General features: G+C 36.0%; 1 protein-coding gene across 3 annotated transcripts in view; it reads right to left on the bottom strand.

Annotated features, from left to right (window-relative positions):
• The window catches only part of STS (steroid sulfatase), a 97,081-nt gene that overhangs the window by 76,201 nt on the left and 871 nt on the right, over positions 1–20,009 (bottom strand). The window contains exons 2-6 of one of the 3 annotated variants that reach the window (XM_062603702.1): positions 19,707–19,787; positions 10,943–12,394; positions 10,422–10,696; positions 9,682–9,808; positions 3,751–4,092 (exon numbers count right to left, since the gene is read on the bottom strand). The gene's annotated coding sequence lies outside the window, so the exon portion shown is untranslated. The remainder of the gene's footprint in view (positions 1–3,750; positions 4,093–9,681; positions 9,809–10,421; positions 10,697–10,942; positions 12,395–19,706; positions 19,788–20,009) is intronic. The other 2 variants (XM_062603703.1, XM_062603704.1) reach the window with 2 other exon arrangements.

The following is a 20,009-nucleotide window of genomic DNA, read 5'->3' as shown; positions in this document are numbered from 1 at the left end:
TTAAACTGCATCAAGTATGCTCCACCTGCAATTGAGTGCCTCTAGGCTGTGAAGGATTGTGTCAGGTATACACATCAAAAAAGAACAGAGACTCACTCTCCTTTACCTCTAGTAATACTTCCATCATTTCTGGATGCAGGCAGCCTTTTTCAAATGCAGATGAGACATGAGTCACACCTGCACCCTGGATTATGCTGGGACAAGAAGGAAAGGGGAGGAAACCAGGACTGAGGTGGAAATTTGAAAGTAAAAGAGTAGAAAAGGGAACTAGAAACAAGAATTTTGACAGAGAATGGGGACAGCAGGTCAAGAAATGAAAAACTTGTAAACCAGTGAGTTACAGTAGATAGAAGTAACAGAGAGAAGAGAAAAGAAGAGAGAAGATAGAGAAGCCAGAACTAGAAGAGCTGGTGCAGAGACATCAAGAGAGACACATTTGTGTATCAGTGAGGTGTGGTGGTTAAAAGTATCTGTAGAAGATGAAGTAGTCAGAACTAGAAGAGCTTGCACTGACTTGAAGAGCAAGAAGGAAAGCCTGAGGCCCAGTTGGAATGAGAACTGCAGGCTGAAATTAGAAGAAATGGTAGAAGGTTTAAGAAACTGGAAGGGACAGGATGACAGTGGGTAGGAAAACAAATTCACGAAAACAGGTGACAGAAATGGGAGTATCTGGGATGAAATAGCTGAGGAGCTATGATTATGGAAGATGAAGAGAACTGACTGGAAAGAGCCTGGGCAGTCTGGGACTGATGCAAGTCAAAATAGTGGGGATCAACCAACAAACTGGGACTCTTAGTACTTGTTTGCATACAGATAAAACACTAATATTAGCTGATTTTTACTACTTAATAAATGCTTTCTAACCCATTGACTTTGCTTTGATGACAACAATTCTGGTTTAGATTTCAGTGAGCAACACCTAACGATCCCAGCCTTATCACTGTGGCAACAGATCATTACCTGGCTTATTCCATGGGAAGCAATCTACTTTGTTTCAGATACGGAAAATACATACACAAACTTTAAGACTAAAACACTAAATGCAGTTCTGCTTGGTGGAATGCATCTAACCAACCCTCCATCCAATTACCATATTAATGAAGCTGTGTAGCACCTGCCACACTGCAGACATAATCTGCCCAGTAGGTTTAGCTTTCTTCCCTGAAAGGATAAATAAGTGTGATTTTCTTCCCATGCACTGCAGAGAACATCTAGCACCCTGACCCCACAGGACAGGAACAACCTGCTGCCAGACCTTTAGCTCCTACTCCACTATTCAGACTGCAAGGGTCTCAAGGCCCATGGTAATAGGGATGCTGAAAAGGGTGACATGTATGTTGGTGACATATATAGAATTGTGCTGATGTTCGCAGGGCATGCACATTTATTTCATAGAATTACTGAGTGTCCTCAGCTTTATTGCAGGCTTCACATCTGAATAAAAACTAGAAATGTGTGCTCCTGCCACTAATAAAACCATCATTTTAAAAGCACAAAGCTATCTGGTTTTGCAAGTCTTCCAAACAACAATTCCAAGGTTTAATTCAACTGGTACAAACAAAACATCCTGTGTTTCAATTAGGAGGTATGGAACTATGGAGAGCAGTCTTTTTGAATACGTGTGGGGTCTTTAGCCACTAGTGAACAGAACAAATTAATTTTCCTTTTACTGAGCAAAGTTACTGTTAAAAACCAAAGTAGCAGCTGTCTTTTATTTTCAAGAATAAAAGCAATCTAAAAAATGAGTGAAATATCTTCAAAATCAGCTGACTACAATTTATATGAATTTTAAAGAGATTTCAAGTTTGTATAGAGATATGAGCAGGAAAATACCTAAGAAACTTTGTCACTTTGGTCAAACTTTACAATCTTTAGCTATATATACACAGTGAAAAATAATATTTTAAATAAACATTCATATAATATTTTAAATAAATCTACACAGCAATGTTAACAATAGCTGTGCCCAGTATCAACTGGATCACTGTAACTTGCAAAGTGGCTGAAAATCTTATTTTCTGGATCTATTCCTGCAGAAGTTAGCCTCATTTAGTACCTCATTTCTCATTTTGCAAATCAACAGCAAAAAATGTTACTGAAAGATGTCTCTGATGTAATATTGCTGTATAGTCCTCCACTCTGAAGGAGTATCTGCAGGCACTCTTACACGCTGGGCTATCTGCCTCCACCTGGTATCATGTCCCTGAAGTGAAATCAACACAGAAACGGGAAAAAAAAATTAATCCCAACAACTCTGATTTCTATAGTGTACTCTCTACAATAGACTTTTATGAATCTTGAAGGGATGTGCTTGGAAAGCAAGAAATATTGAATGGATGAAATTGAGCAGAACAGGCAACAACAAAGAAATTCAGAAGAGTAAAAAAGGGAAGAACATGAGAACGAAGCTCTGAGGATACGGAGGCTCATCTGTGTCACACTACGGTTTTTAATGGTGAAAAGACAGGCACGCGCAGATCTAACATATAAATGATTACACCAAATCAGATGAAGCTTCCATTTAACCTAGTATTTGGTCTCCAGCAGCAAACAATCCAAATACTTAAGGTAAGAATGTAAGAAACTTGGCGAGTATATTCTTTTACTAGTGCACCCTTCTAGCTTTTGACAGTCAGCATTTAGGGCATTTTGAACAGAAGAGCACTGTATTGAATATTTCCCTGTAGATTCTTTTCCCTTCATGAATTTATTTTACTCTATTTGTCTATTTTAACCAATCAACTTTTGTTTAATTTGGGTTTGTTTTTTTGTTTGTTTGTTTTTTTTTTTTGCATTGAACCAATTTGATATTATTTTACTTCCACAACATCCTTTAAATGTTCCTACAGTAATCTTAATCTTTGAAGGCTTATGTTTTAGATTCTAGTGGCAAAATTTTTCCTTAATTGCACGCAGGACACCTAAGTGCAATTTTCAATATCTGCTTCACTTTCGCTGTGATATAATAGGACTAATAGTACCTTTTTTCATCCCAACATGGCTGCTAAGTTGGATATATTTAAGAGGTGCTTAATTTCATATAAGAGCTATGTAAGAATTTAGATTTCATACATCCCATTTCAAACTACCATACTTTAATCATTACACATGTATGTGTATATATATATATGCATATGTATATACATACATACATAGGTGTCACTATACATATCTGCACATGTATGTGGATGCATATATACATATATCCTACTTTTTCTACATATCTTCAAATAACATTATTGGGATTTGAATACATATTTTCTACTTGTATTAAAACAAAGTATAAATGTGCAAGAACAAATGGATAAAAACATATAATAAATATACTCAAAAAATTTCCCTAAAAGTCATAAAAATCACACTGTAAACAAAATAGAAGGCAACACTGTTCTCCATAAGATTCTGCAACATGAAAATTCTTCAGCTTCATGAGAAAAAAAGCTTTTAAATTGTAACAAATGGTAAAGTAATATTATATACTCTTAAGAATTTTATAATATTAGCTTAAGATTTCTTAAAATCTCTCAATTTTTCTCTTACAAGTCAGTCATAACTGTGCATCTTTTATGTCATACTACTGAGAAAAGAGAAATAAACCCACGTTTTTGACCTGCTTTTAATAATAATTCATTCAGACAAACAAACATTACTTTGCATTGGCAACAAGCTAAGACCCTGCAAATATTTATTGTATCCTAACTGATCACTGGAAACTCAAATCTCAGTAATATTTTAATACCATAAACTCACTATTTCTTAATGCTGTTTTTTTTTAGTATTTTATTTCTCCTCCTGCCTGGTAAGATACCTTCTAAGAATCCTCTCCAGTCCTCAGAGCCAGATGTTCTCCTCCTGTTTCCTCAGGTCCAGGCAGCATATTTGATGTGCTTATTAGTCGTTGTTGTTTTGTTTTTTTTTTCCAGAGACATAGGCGTCTTCCATCCTACCTACTGGTTAGGCACGTCAGATTCAGTGCCAGATTAGGATGACTATTTCTTTCCCAGGTTGGAACTGATTTGCATTCAGCCCTCTCACGGTGTGGTCACAGAAGGCTGTGTCTCTCTGTATCTGTAAACTGATTGATATTTGTGTCTGTAAAAACACCATAACATTTTTCTGAAGAGTGCCATTAGATTTCAGTGTGCATCTTCAGGTAACTATGTACAAAAATGAAAATCAGGATTAAATTTATTAAAAGTTGTCTCATTGCACGACAGAAATTTTGCTTAACATGAGCTCGGAAGAACACCAGAGAAAACAATCATGTTTCTTGCTCAAGCAAGATTAATTATTGTGTCTGAATCAAATAGAGATGAAGCCACACAGCATCCACCAGATACAAGTTCAACTTAAGGTAAATAATTTATCTTTTTTAAATGTTTTCTCAAGAAATTGCTAGTGTTAGCTAAATTAAATTACAGATTTTAATGGCAGTATTAATAAATAGTAAACATTAGTTTTCGTAGTAAATTATAATATGAAGAGAAGACAAGATTATCTTTTGTAATATAAACTGTATCTTAATATAATTGAGTGGTTACAGTCTCTTCACCTTCACCCAACTATAGCCAAACTGATCTCCTTTGAGTTTCAGTTCATCTTCAAAGTAATATTCCACAAAGTGTTTAAAAAGGAAAAAAATCTAATTACATGCAATATCAGAATAAGATACTAGACTCCACCAATACACTTCCTTCACAGGGATACTGCACAGATCTGAAGGTTGGTACGTGAGTCCTGCTGTAAGTCTTTGGAGGGACAGTAAGACAAATGATCAACCAATTAACACTGGCTTTTAATTTCATCCAATTTGAAGTAATTTCTAACCCTTTTTCACTGAAACAGTAGTATTCAAATGCCTGTCACAGGAAATCATTAAACCTAACAGAAAAAAAAAACCAACAAAACAAACCCAAACAAAAAAACAACAAACAACCCCCCCTAAACCAAATAAATAAACACCCTTCAACACCCCCAAACCTATCACTCTCCCCTGAGTTACTCACTGGCATCCTCTGAAGTCTGTCAAGATCAAAGCTTTGGATTTTATAACATAATAGTCTTCTATCTATAACTACTTTTCTAGTCAAAATGGTTTACCAGAGAAATTGCAGTGAAATGGCCAGTTAATTTTTCTTTGCCTCATAAAGCTAGCAAGTAACACACTAGTAAAATAATCCAGTATGTTAAAAGTGTTTCCAAAAGGATGTTTCATGTAAAGAAAAGAGAACTTGCATTTGCATTACTTCATTCTCAAAGTGTAGGATTATGATTTTTAAAACAGCTCTATTGTTATTTATACTTGCATTTTGATAATACTCAAGGGCTCTCATTATAACTGACTGATTTAGATACAAAAATTGAGAAAAGGTTGCTATTCAGCCAATATTTATTTTAGCCACATAGAAGTTAAATGCCTACATGGCCCATATCAACTAGACACTCACGGTGCATCTGAATTTATTCATCTTAAAGTTATGCATTTAGAATGAGCTAATTATCTAGGCTTGCTTTCTAATTAATGGGAGGAGACAGGCACCTTAAGAGGATGATTCATCTCTCCTTAAGATTGGTATAATGAAATGTTGGAAGTGATGCTCACGATCTTTTTCCACAGACTACAAAGAGAGCCTAAATATCTAGTTTAGACTGGATATATACAAAAAGGAATAAAGTTACATAAAAAAAATCCCAATTTGATGGTGCATTGCCTGTTTGTGCTCAGCATAAAATAAGAAAAAAACTTTGTGCAATAAACGACCACTACATTACTTTTCAATTAGTATAATGTGCCCTAGCAAACTTACTGATGCAACAATTTCTTACTCTGTGAATAGTTCCACTGAAATCTGAGAACTGGGGACAAGTGTTCACGAGTTTTAGTTGCAAAATTTTCCTCTAAAGGATGCATAAGTATTCGTCCTTTCCAGACTGTACAGTAACCTGATTAATATTCTATCTAGAAATTACATTCAATACTGTTACTCAAGCCAGACAATATTTCAAGGAAGATGTTGTCAGAGATGACCAACCAACAGACTACGAGCTCAACCTGACTGTTGTTCACTGCCCACTCCCTGCTGCCCTCTTGCCTAAGGGCTACGCACACATGGCAACTAAACCAGCCTGTGACTGGCCAGTTTTTGCTAGATCCTCTTACTTCCTTTCACAAGTTCCTTTTCACAGAAGAAAAAACGCTTTAGCTCCTGACATATAACAAGAAAAAGTCTGTTAATCTGCATGGGCAGTATCAAGCAATTCACGTGGATGGCATACAATTTGATAGTGTCTCACTGGAATGAACCTATTCACATGCTCAAGTATTACACATGTTCCCCTGACGCCCATCACACCATGGGAGACACATTTATTCTCATCATGGGACAGTCCTGTCACACAAGGGGTGGGAAAAGAGAGAGTAACAGTGTACTCATTATATGATACAGATATACTCAGATCATTCAATGGATAAAATGGTACTGCAAGCAGCCCTCTCATTTGTCCACAAGGACCTGTTCAATTTGTCCCATTGCAGAGACTGAGAATGGCTGTATTAGAAGGGATGCGAACTAATTAAGAGGAAATGGTTGTATCTGGGCTATTACTTATGTCCAGCCTTTGTGCTCTTTCCCAGAAACACTATTATAAAGAATATGCATTAGAAAAAGCATAAGAAAAAAAAAAAAAAACAAAAACATCTCCCATGATTATCAAAACAAAATATCACAGTACATCACTTTTTCATGGTGATGTACTGAATGTGGGTGCCAATGTATTGGCAGAAGGGGGCTGCAGGGGAGGCCTCTGGAAAATAGACATGGGACTGTCCTGTGCCGAATAGTCAGTTTCAGCCGCCTCTGCAATGCACCCACTGCAGACATAGCTAAGCCCGTCAGACAAGCTGGCAACATCCTGGGAAAATATATTTAAGAAAGGGCAAAAACCACTCTGGGGAATGAACACAGAGGGAAGGGGGTGGAGTGGCAGAGACAGGACGGAGAGGAAGAGGAGGTGGGAACAACAAGGTCAGGGCAGTAGGAGCTGCTCCACATAGCTAAGCACTGACTTCATCCTCATAAGCCACCCATTGCCTCACTGAAGGGATTGAGCACAATATGCAGCAGTAGATGTCTGGAGTGAAGGTGTGGAGACTAGGAAGATGGAAGAAGGAAATCTGAAGTTGAGCCTGGGAAGTGGGAGGAAAGGTGTTTTTCCTGCATATTTAGATGTCTGTACTTGTTGTTTCCCAATATTCCAATAAAAAATTAAATATTTATGCTACCTGGCAATACATTAATTCCCCAAGTTGTTTTGCCCCTGACAGTACTTATTAAGGTGTGTTTCCCTGTCTTTAATTGAACTCTTGAGTCTTCTCACTTCTGATCCTCCTATTTTCCTGCTTTCTCCCTCATCTCACTCAGGAGCATGGGAAGGAAACTAGCAAGCAGCTGTGTGGGTGCTTGGCTGTTAGCCAGGGCCAACCTACCACATTTAAAATGAAAAGGGGATGAATGGATCCAACAGCAAATTGCTTTCATTGATTACCATTAACCAAAAGTTTCTTTGCTGTGATGCAATCCATCTAGACTCTAAAAGTGAACCTTTTACCAGGGAGAAAAATAGCAAAGCTTTTTAAGTAAAAAATAATTCAGTTGTGCTCAGCTGACTTATGGTGTTGCTGGTGTAAGCAGGAGGCTCACAAGAAATAAATGAACAGCTTCTCTTTCCTTTTAATTTGCACAAGTAAGAGACATTTAAAATAAACAAGTGTAGCTGCTTACTGAAGACTAAGTTTCTTCTTTGAAGTTTCTAAGCAATAGAAAATCTGGTTATTTTACTTCTGTCATGGAACCAATATTCAGGGAATGGTACGTCCTTATCCTGGAAACAGTTGTGAACATGTCTCATGACAAATTGTTCCAAATTATTTTGACAAAAGTCTTTCTAGTGGGGCAAAATAAAAGGAATTTTAATATAGATTTTATAATCTATATTTTTTAATATAGATTAATATAGATTTTTGTTTAATGTCCAAAAATTAAATTCATGATCTTTACTCTTACATCTAGAAAAATAGTGTGTTTAGCATTTATATGACGCAACCAAATCACTTTTGTTGTTCTTTTGTGCTGGGAGATTTTTTTACCACGTTATTTTGAACAGGGTTAAAAGATTAACCCACATACCACCCATCTTTTTATGACCTAATTCAAAATTAGAGCAAATAGAATAGGATTATCCAGTCAAAATTTTTATTTTTTCCCCTATTACCATGCTGAAAAAAAAACTTCAGAAATGGCAATAGGAATTAAGATGGTAAGTAATTTTCTAACCAGCTCTAATGCAGAGATACTCCACTAGCACTATTCATTGCAAGCATTACTAAATACAATTATTGGAAACAGATTTGAAAACACAACACAGCGATCACAAAATTAGGAGGTCCTACAAACCAGGAAAATATTTACTCTGGAAAGAACACTTGTACAATTAGGAAAAGAAGGATTATGAGCTGTATAATGGTTATATAGCTGCCTGATTGCAAACTACATAGATCACATTCTTCAAAAAAATGTGCAAGCCAAAGGGCAAAGACATTTACAAAATGAGGCATATACATTAGCCAACTTTATATCCCAATTCCAAAGATTTGATCATTTAATAACTTCAGTAAGAATACCAAGGAACATCTGAATTACTCCCTCAGAAAAACAAAATAAAAACAAATTAAAAAATTGTAAATATACTTAGCTTGGTGAAATATTTGAGGGATAGAATTTAAACAAGATAGGATTAGGCAACAATTAGAATTAAAAAGTCTTAAAATGAGAGATATCTGAAACAGCAAACAATTCTAAGACTAAAAATATCTGCCTAGAATACATGAACAGACTAAGTGGGTTCTTAGAGTCTGACAGAAAAAAAAAAAATGAACAAATGAAATGTGTATATTGTATTACAGCAATACAGGAAAAACAGCAATTTAGGCCACAACATATCCAGTTTCCTTCTGCCTTGTGTGAGTACAAAATTCTTGCTCCTTCCCTCCTTCCCTCTCTTCTTCCCTTTCTTTTCTCTAGTTCTTTCTCTCTTTCATAGGAGCTCTAGGAAACTGGTAAATACTTGCTGTTAGAACACAGCTCCTTTGCACATAGGAGCTAAAAGGCAAAATCACAACACAGCAAAATGAAAATTTTCATTATCTCAAAACTATAGTAATTCACTTCATTTTCACCTTATTTTATATGACATTTTAAGAACACAAATAAATATAGTAAGTATTAAAAAAAGACTTTTTTTTTTTTTTCATTTTCTTGTGGTAAACCAGTATTAACTTCCATTTAACATTTGAAAGGTTACTTAATAATAGCTTCATGGGTCTCATTACCTTTTGGCCTGGACTAGAGCATGCTGCAAGTATATTTGAAGAGAATAACACGCTTTTTGAATTGTATCAGAATGTCATTAAAGAAGTTGATGAGAAAGAACATTTTCCTTTGCTATATGCCTTCAGGTACAACACAATCTCATGTTTTTAAAGGATGGATTCTGTTCATCAGTGAAAAAGAACATGTCGCTTCCTCTGTTCAACATGCATTTTTCAGGACTAATACTTCACTGCTATTATTAGACAAGTGCTGTAATTGAAAACATACTCAGTTGTCTATTATAATAACTTACATGAACTGGAGATGTGATGCTTCTTATGTAGCTAAGAGTAACTTTTGTAAATGACTAATCCATGTCAACAGCTTCTAATTTTCTTCATCATAGTTGCCAGTTTTGTCAGCAGTGCGGAATAAAAACACTGGGAAGGGGGGGGGAAAGAAGAGAATAAAGTAGCCTTCTAGCTTACTAACTTTTATTTCTAATTATTTAAAATTTGTATCACTAGGGGTTCCTTTAGAAAGCATGTTTGCATACAACATCATACAACCACCAATCTGGCTAGTTTAAGACAATGTCAGAGGAAAATAGGTCTGTCTGAGCTCTCTACTCTAAGATTTCCTTCTGAATAGGCTGATCTTTGGTACAATAGAAAAAAGAAGAGACCATTTTTACACCATTATCTTTTAATTTAAAATACTGTCCAGGATGTGAAAAATCCAAGATCACTATCACTGTGAACCTGAAGCAGTTCAAACTTCTGTGTTCACAGCCCAGAGTGCCATAGCCATAATTCTTGTTAAGCACTTCCTAACAATCCTAGTCTAATATCCTGTCTTCCTCCTAACCCTCTTCTAACACTAAGCTGATTTTAATTCATCACCCTCAAAATTCCTCTCATACAATCAAGAAGCCATCACACAAATTCTTCTGCAATCCTAATCTTTCTAAACCATCTCCCATCATATTCCAAATCCCTTTCTACTCAAGAATCCTGTATTTCTGTGTCATCAATATAAAGTCAAACTGAATACCTCTTGGATGCAGCTCCTCAACAACTCCATTTCTGCTTGCCTAGATATTGCTGTTATCACCCTACCATTACAACTCCTGATGCTGCTGCACATTGCTGCTTTCGTCCTACATGACTTCTTTCCTCACAGCACAGGCTTTTCCACTGGCCAGCAATATAGAGCAATCCCTATTGCCAAACATCTGTGGTTCTCCAGATGTTAAAGCAGCCTCAGCTGCTGGTCTGACAGGGATTTAACACAGGTTTGCATTTACTAAAATACACCTAGAGAGCACCCTAAGGGCAGAAGCAGAAAAAAAAACGTTTGTGATAAAACAGGATGTATGGAATCCATATCCTTAGCAAGTAATTACAAAATTGCATAGCAGGCAATATGCCTCGTCAGTTTCTGTTCTAACACTTGTTTTGGTTAGTCTTCTCTTTCATCTTCCTTCTTTCTCTCTCAGCATGGTTGCTAAATGTAGAGCTTCTGCTTAAGCCTGGCAGATACAACCTATTCAGAAGTGATTATTTTTTCCTTACCTTTTCTCTTTGCCTATTATTCCTTGCCATCCTCTCTCCCAGAGATTACCCTTATATATACTCTTCTTTCAGTAGCTATGTTTACCCTCAGTCAGCAGGTTGGATTTGTAAAAGATCACAAAGGAAGACATTAGATTTATTTAATATAACTTTGTAAGGTACAGTTAAGTCTTGCAGGCTTTGAATCAAGTGGATTTTGTCACATTACATACACTGCACACAAACCATAGTCACTTCAAAACTACAAGCTTATTTTAGATCCTAACCCCCCTCCAAGACTGTTTAACAATTCATTTCCATTTGATTCTTGAATAAGAGTCCATAATCAAAATTACATACACTTTTAACATTACTTTTTAAACAACCAGAGCTTAAGTGGTAAGAGAAAAAGCACTGTTTCACAGCTGGAAAATGTTCTTGTTCACAAACACCCTGCTTGCTTTTTTGTTCAAAATGCTTTCACTATTCAAGTAAAGCTTACATACTCCTTAACCTGTTGCAGGCAGGGAATGTTCTACCTCATTGCAATCCCTAATAACAAAGTCCATTTTGTTGCAAAATAACTTACCACCATAGTTGACAGTATCTTAAAAACAAGAGTAGACAGTATTAACTTACCTTTTTCCTTCCTTATCTAAAAACAGACTGCATTAAGTTAAAGAGGAAAAGACAATACAGTGTATGTTAATTACTTCTAATAATTGCTAATTCCCTGCCATGAAGAAATTGTTTTGAGCTGTGAAAGAATATGAACTCCAACTATACATGAGCTCAATGTTTACAATTATATATAACTATATATAAATGACAGAGTTTGGGGCAGGAGGGGCATTTTACCTTGCAGCACGGAATTTGTTTCTGTTTCTGTCTCTGGTTTTCAAACAAGATGGCTCTACACTGATTGTGGATAAATGGATACAAAGTCCAGTCACGTGAATTGAAAACAGAAGGGCGGAGGGAAGGAAGGACAACACTGAAAAAGACAACTTACTATACAATGCTAACACAATTGCTACTTCACTAGTAAGAAATAATCCCAGTAAGTTTTCATAACACCTATACACACATGCCTAACCAAATAATAAACTAAAAGCAGTAACAAACTTGTTTCAGTTTATTACTCAAGATCTCCTGTTAGGCTTTTCAAACGCTAGTGGCTTTGCACCATATTTCTGGAAAACATGCGCAGTGCCAATTTCAGGTATATTTCCCCCTTCTGTACACATGGTAAACATTCCTGCTGAATGTAGCAACTTCTGAGAAACTGCATTAAAACCCCTTTTAAAGCATAACTTCAGTTTTTTCAAACTTTTCCATCAGAGGCATAGAATTACAGAGATTCTCTGCCTATAAACACACCCAGTAGTAGCCCATCCTGGTTTGTTCACTGTACATTGTCTTAGAAACTTCTGTACTCCCGGAAAATGACTGCTCCCAGGGAGTCCGAGGACCCTAATACAAAAAAAAAAAAAAAAAAAAAATAATTCATAAAACTTTGAAAAGTGCTACCTAGTTTACATATTATCCTCTTCCCTCCACCCCAAATTATGTATTTTCCACCAGGAAACTTGGTCAGAAATGCATGTCCATAGATGTCTTTTCCCCCACATGGATATGAATGCAGGGTTCAACTTCATTTTTTCTTTCATAATTTGTTAGAAACGTCGGTTTTTTAGATACTTTGGTCTTCTGGTCACCAAGTGAGAGACAGTATCTACACATTTATATTTGAACATTCATATCTATAACAAAGTTCAACTCACTGAATTGGTAAAGGAATTTTTTTTTTTTAATTGTGTTTGGAACGAAAAGGAGATGAAAAGATACATGACTGGATTTATTTTAATCTAGTGGAGAGGCAGAGCTACCATGAGATAGACCTTTTGTCTCAGTTCATTAAAATATCTCTGCCAAAGCTTTGGAAGTTTAGGATCAAATTCAATTGCACCACAAAGTGTTCATCTACCAGCTACAGTACAGGTATATCTTTGTAAAAATGAAACATGATGCACTGCTTTCTTAGACTGACTGAATATTGGCACACACCTAAATGCTTATGCTTCCACATAAACCTGCTAATACAAACTTGTATTTAATGTGATAAACCAATAACAGAGCTAAAAATGGAATAAAGGATACTTACTTCTCAGTACAGTAAAACCCAAGGAACCTAGCTAATTTCAGAAAATGCTTTTGAAAGTCACACTTGTCCAGAATTAAAAAATGCAGCTCTGCTGTTCCTAGGGTCTTTATAAAAATTGGATTATTGTATATTAGACAATATTTATGCTGTAACAAATCTTCAGAAAAAAAAAAAAAAGACGTTTAATCTTTATTCTTTGGCTTTGACCAAAACCACTAATGCCAAGTTTCAGTCTAAAAATTCTGTATCTATGTAGTTACCCTGAGGGATGCAGGGGAATCATTACACAAACTTGTGAAATCTGTGCAGAGGGCTTTGTACAGTTCTGAGGAAGTCATAATGGCTTTTATTATGGAAGTCAGTGACATGTTCTAATGATTTTGTTATTTTTTATCATGGTTGTGTTAAACTTTAGTTAAGAGTTTAGCTAGGAGTTTAGCTGGAGGAACATACTGACTATACCATGCAAGAATAAAGATCCAGGTTTAGTAGTCACTATAGCCATAGTTTCTAACTCTCAGGTACTTGACTAAGCCACCTCTACTCACAAACAAAACAGGATCTTTAAGGAAAGGTGGTCTTGCGCAAACAGGAAAAGTATATTCCATTGAATCTACATGAATAATGTATGTGATGAAGTCAGAAAAAGCAGATAGGTATGTACATTCCAACCCTTTGTCAGGTCTTTCAAGAAGCAACAATCACCCAGCTAAATATATTTAAAAATTGAAAATGGGAAAAGGTTTACTATATTCCCACCAACTTTAAACAGCTTTAGTGCCAGCACTACCCCAGAAGATACTTGTGACAAATGTCAGTGACAAGAATGCCACCTACTGAGCGGAGCTTTGTGCTTCATGAAACACAGATGCTTTCGTCAGAGCTCTGTAGCTCAAGAGCACAGCCTAACCCTACCTCATTTCATGACCATGGAACAAGATGGATAGATGGCTAGTCTCTGGATGGCACATCTTACTTAATGAGGACATATAACCATCTTTAATATTAAAAGTCTTGTTAATAATTTTTTAAAAATTGCATTAGTCTAATTTTTCCAGATAAGGGCATAATTGTTGGCCTAAAAATGAAAAGCCAGTGAAAAACAGATTACACAGTCAGGCTGTCAAATGTGGTCATTACTGTAACACTCATTCCCTATTAGTTGTAGCAGCCACCAGGCTAAGTGACACATGCAACATTTCTGAAATAGTGATACAAGGATTCATTTTGTAACACAGCTTTTTTGGAAATAGTTGCCTTACCAGGCTTGCAAGATAGAAATGTTTCATACTTAAAAACGCAGAAAAATATTTTAAACTGTATGAAGAGGTAGTAAGCTCTTCATGGGCTAGATCTGTTGCCAGTGATCTCTTACAGTGAAGTATAATACTGACTATTCTTAATTAATGAGGATACAGCTAGAAGTGATCCATAAAGAAAATTTTAAAATCAGCAAATGGCAGCAAAAGCTTTTGGCTTACTACAAAATGGGAACAACCTAAGCAGGAGTAGTAAAAAATATTCGTAAGAATTACAAATCATTCATTACTGAACGAAATAAAACTATGGCAAAAGAGCAAATTCAATTCTTATGTTAATTCAAAGTTATGCTGTACCTAAGAAGGCAGCCTATTAGTAAAACATGGCCTTTCTATTTGTCACTTATGAACCCCACAGCTATAAAAACATATCTGAGTGGTGGACTTCTCTAAGGATACAGAAAAACTGGAATCCTGAAGAGCAAATGAAATGCTGAAAGCTTCAGAAAGCATTAACTTATGAGGAAGGGTTAAAGGAATGAAATTTGTTAAAAAAAAAAAAAATGAAAAAATATAGAGGAAGAACAAAGATATCCTAGAAGAGCAAAGACTTGGAAAATTTTAGGCAGAATGTCTGGACAGACATTTTAAACATACACAATTCTGTCTCAAATAATTCATCTATGTCTTGAACATCTGTTCTGGCCTTACCAGCATGTAAACATACATGAAAAGAAAATCTAGGAATCTTTCAATCCTGCAGTATCACTGTGAGCAATCATTCATCTTACAGAACCCAGGTGAAATGGTTCAGATGCGCTTAGTAGGTGCAGCTAGTTGTCTTAGGAAATAAAAAAATGAAAAAAAAATCAGGATCTCACTGGCTTCACAGTACTGAGACTATATGCTTCCTTCTAGGTAGCCCTAATATCTGACTGTATCAGTATTTACAAGTGGTGTTTCCATTTTACAAGTGTTTTATGAAAACAAGTATCTGCTCTTTACCTTCTGCTAAGAAAATTCTAGTTCAAAGCATAAAATAGGAAATAAGACTACATTATTTTCTCATATATTTTGTTACAACACACTGAACCTTATTCCTCAAGGTATGTCTCCCTGCACTACCTAGGCAGGTAGGATGATTACCCTGATCATGTAGACAAACATTCTAGGCTGAGTGTTGGCAAGCTCATTTGTTTATCTCTGCTTAACTCTTCTGGGTAGGTACAAAATTGTAAGGCCATGCACGCACAAAGTAAGCAGAATGTCTGAGCTCTGGAAATTCAGTTCTACAGCTTGTTGCATGCTGAGTGGGGAACACACATATAAAACCTGACTCTGAAGCATTACAGATCAGTAGCTTAGAGACCTTGTGACCCAGAGAATCACAATCCTTCTATCTCTTTTCCATCTGAAGCTGTAATTGTTGCAGCCTTTGAAGAGGTTGAGCTGAACAAGACTGAAAGGGACCACTGGAAGGGTCAGTGCATTCAGTTCCACCCTTACTGCCAGCAACCAAGTGACAGATGTCTTGTTCAGGAAGGTTGACAGAATGTGTATTCCACATGGCACTACAAATTTTTTCTTGTAATCTGTAACAATCAAACTGTAGTAAAATGAAAAAAAATATAGCTATAAAATTCACATGCAGACAAGAAAGAGAACGAACAGCATGACCAAACTTTTAGGCTCCTGCAACACTGGAAAGTTAGATAAATAAAGCTGCAAATGAAGGAAATGCAATCCCTTCTGCCCTAATCTTTCTGGTAGTTTAAGGCTGAGGGACCACTAAGCACTTCAGGATTTCAATTACAATGACACTGCTAATCACCTTAAAACTGCCTGTGTGCAGCCAATGTTTTACTAGAAGACAAAAAATTATGTCGAAAAAGCTAATTCACAAACCATAGAAGAGAGAAAATTATTCTCACTGACTTGAGTGGAAACAAAAAAAGGCCCCTGAAGCATGGCATTAAAGCTTCATTTCTCAGCTTCAGAAACCAATTGTTCTGTTGTACCATCCCATCAATAAATGCAGCAATGGACATCTAAAAATATCTTAAGAGTTCTTCTTGTCTCTTGTGTGCTTGGCTGGCTTTTCCAGAATTTCACTCCTCATTGCTGTTTAAAAGCCTTTTTACAGTTCCTCATCTAAATTTATGGATGACCAACACGTATCTTCTTCACTTTATTCTCTTGAAGCGTAACACATCATCTTTCTTGCCTTTGTAACTAACCCATGTGGCAAATAGCAAAATCCAGAAAACAGATGGCTCTCCTCCCCCCCTCCCTGCTTGGCTGTAAGAAGACCCATACGATTGGCTAAAGAGGATAGACTCCCTTTTGACTCATGTAATGAATAAAAGATTATTCAGATCAGCAGGTGTATTGTATTATTTAATTGCCTTAATATACATGCTCATTTTCACTTTTGCAACCATAAAAACATATACTAAAACAATAAAAGGGTAAAAAGCTCTTGTCTGGTGACATCCAGCACTGGGAGGGGTTTAATTTTCTGAGGGCTTATAGGCTCAACTATAGCAACTGTTGTGAATTTCAGCTGATGGTTTAATTAAATTACATTTAAGTCTAATTCATTACAAGTAAATTGTTACTAATAGCAGGTTTAACAGTTGTTCATGCACATCATTGCAAAAGCTTTTAAATTACTGGATTTACACAAGTCTTTAGATTCTTTTTTAAGATTCAAATCAAAATGGATTATAATCTGTTTATCCTCTTTGCCAAGGCGCCTGCAGAACAAGAAAAATAAAGTCAGTCATTTCTGTATGAAACACATAGTGCATGACATTCCTGTAAATGGTACAAAAATATGTAAGTGAATCCATGTTTCGAGCACAATATAAAGTTGTGAAATAGGAAACTGCAATTTTTGAGTCAAGTGCCTTACCTAAGAAAACACACATATTCTGAAACTTTTACTTTCCAGAAAAAAAAAATAGGTAAGTTTAGTAATGTGGCAAACATTTTAGCTCCAAGGTAAACAAATCCCAAACAAACATACAAAGGTTAAAAAAGGTTATGAGAACTGTATATGCAAAACATTGTATTGTGTACTTAATAACCCCATGGATACAGGCCTGAGTGTTTACACCTTATCTCACACCAAGAACAAAGTGATTGTAATGCATTATTACAAAGCCATAGAAAAAAGCCTGGTTTGGAGTAGGAAGAGTAAGCTATAGGCAGCTAATTTACATTTGTTAAAAAACCTGGACATCCACATATGTATGTATCATGTAATCTCTCTTGGCAGAGATTTACTTATCTGCTTCTGTATATGCCTAGATAGAAAGTTAAATTAATTTAAAAAAATGTACAAGAAGTTAACTGTGTTCCTCAGACGCTGAGGGATTCAAGTCTACTTGCATCTCAGTAGCCAAAGTTCACCCTTCCCAGTAACCACACATCAGGTCCTCAGGCATATAATTAACTATCCATGCTCACAGTTACTGTACCTCCACCACAATATGCCTCCTACAACTCAGTTATTAAAATAAAGTCCTCATCACTTGAAACAGGCTTAAAATAAGTGATAAAAGGCAAACAAAAAAAATCAACTGTATAATTCCCAATCTCAACTTCTTCACTCATTCAAGAAAAAAAACAAAACCCAAATACTACTGTTGAAATGAGACAAATATTTAAGACAGCTCAAATAAAATTTAAATCAGCATTCTCACTATGCATCTAGAAAACTATGCTCCACCATGAATTAAAAGTTCTCCTTGGACTTTCATTGAGTTTTATTATGTTAGTAAAAAGACACAGTCATGCTGAATAAACCTAAATGGTTTGTCTATTTTGAGAAGATTTTCTTGTGTTTGAATGCAGCTTTGAAGAATCAAGTAAGCTAACATTTCACTGATTATCACTGATGAGCTGGAGTAAAGCAAAGCAAATTGAGGTCATCAGTCTGTCAGGTAGCCTGACAGTCTTGAAATGCACACACTAAGATATGTAGCACAAACCACTTAACCCTAAAACGTTCATCTTGTAGATTACACTTCAATTTTATAAGCTTTTTTCCAAAGGTTGCCTTTAGGATTTATTTCCACTTTAAATAATCACAAGTTTTGCATAAGCCTTATGTTTTCTGAGATGAACTCAACACTAAAAACAGTCTCTCTCTTTTGAGAAGAATGGAAGAGCCAGAGTTGTGATCAAAATATGCTTTTCTCTAATTAGAACAATAAATCAAGATATCTGACTGATGCTGTTCGTTGCTTTTTATTTTTAATTTTTAACAAGTACAGGTGTTTGTATGCCAGCAAATACGACTAAAGACGGGTTTTTTTTTTCTTTTTTTTAAGACTATCTCCTAATTAGAAAGTGGATGAATGCACTTCAAGTATCACTGCCACACAACCTCATTACTCACCATCTTGAAAATTTTGCTTTTACAGCAGAAACACATTCTTTCTTAAAATAGGAGAATGCCTACCATTGCAAGTACTGATATTACTATAACGATTTTTTTATTCCTTTTAACAGAGTAACACTTTTTTGGACACATTGTATGTAGGACTTTCTATTGATTCTATCTATGTTCTCATCTAAGTGAACCACTAAGGAGACAAACACATTTGGTGTCTGAAACAAAGCTGGAATATTGACTTGGTGCACAGCATTTATTGCTGAAAGAAAATGGCTGTGGGCATTCTTAACGTTTACACAAGGTTACAAAAAAAAAAAAAAAAAATCTGGAAGCACAGGACCCATTTTCCTAAATCTATGCAAGACCTAACAGGTGTGCATCAGGACTACGGATGACATTTTTAAAATACATTTAAGGCAATGTGCAGTCTTTTTCGTAGACTACACAGGCAGAACCTAAGCAGCATTATCAAATATAATCATTACAAAATAAGTTAAAAACAAACAAACCAAGCAGAAAAGCAACCCAAACCTCAAATAATTTAGGTTGAAAGTCAAGTTTTATTATTAAAAAGGTACAAGTAAAGGCCAACAGTGTTTTATTTGTTTTCCTATTTCCAAGATAAAAAGAGGTATAAGGACTTTGTAACTACGCTATTTCTCACAACTGTAGGGCAAGGGCTCTTTTAAGGGATAGGTTTTGGAGGCAGGTAAGATGCATAAGGAAGATAACTTAAAATTCAAATGTGATTGTATGACACCTAAAGACCACCTCTAACTTGCTAAAAAGGTGAAGCATTGCAAATTCAAATGAGGGAACTGTCAGGAAAAAAAAAAAAGAATTGCCAAGAGGCCTACCTACAGACAAGACAGACAGGACTTGCAGTATATGAAGCTGCAACTAACCACTGCCTTCCTATGGAACTGTGAAGCAGTACAAATCTTCAAGTCAGTATGTCACCTTATAAGCTTGACAGAGCTCTTTCCATAGCTGCTTCTGCAACTAGTATTTCAGCAATCTTGATGCCCAACGGTGAGTTACCTGCATTAAAAAAAAAATAGAAGTGAAAGCTGATGAGCAAAGTTTTACCTCTTCCCCTTGCAACCGCGCAGATAGAACTGGATGATGTGTCCATGCAGGGAGATTTTGCCTTTTCTCAAGAGCACTGGGTTGGTTTTTGAACTTCGGATCTTCTTGAATGCTTAACCACCCCACCCCCACCCCCCCGGCCCCCACCCCAAAAAAACAGCAAACAAACCACCA

The sequence above is a fragment of the Pezoporus occidentalis genome, unplaced genomic scaffold (assembly GCF_034315485.1).
Source record: "Pezoporus occidentalis ecotype Australia unplaced genomic scaffold, CSIRO_AGI_Poc_V1 ctg81, whole genome shotgun sequence".
In the NCBI taxonomy this organism is placed as follows: Eukaryota; Metazoa; Chordata; class Aves; order Psittaciformes; family Psittacidae; genus Pezoporus; species Pezoporus occidentalis.
This window is presented reverse-complemented; position numbering and strand designations above follow the sequence as displayed.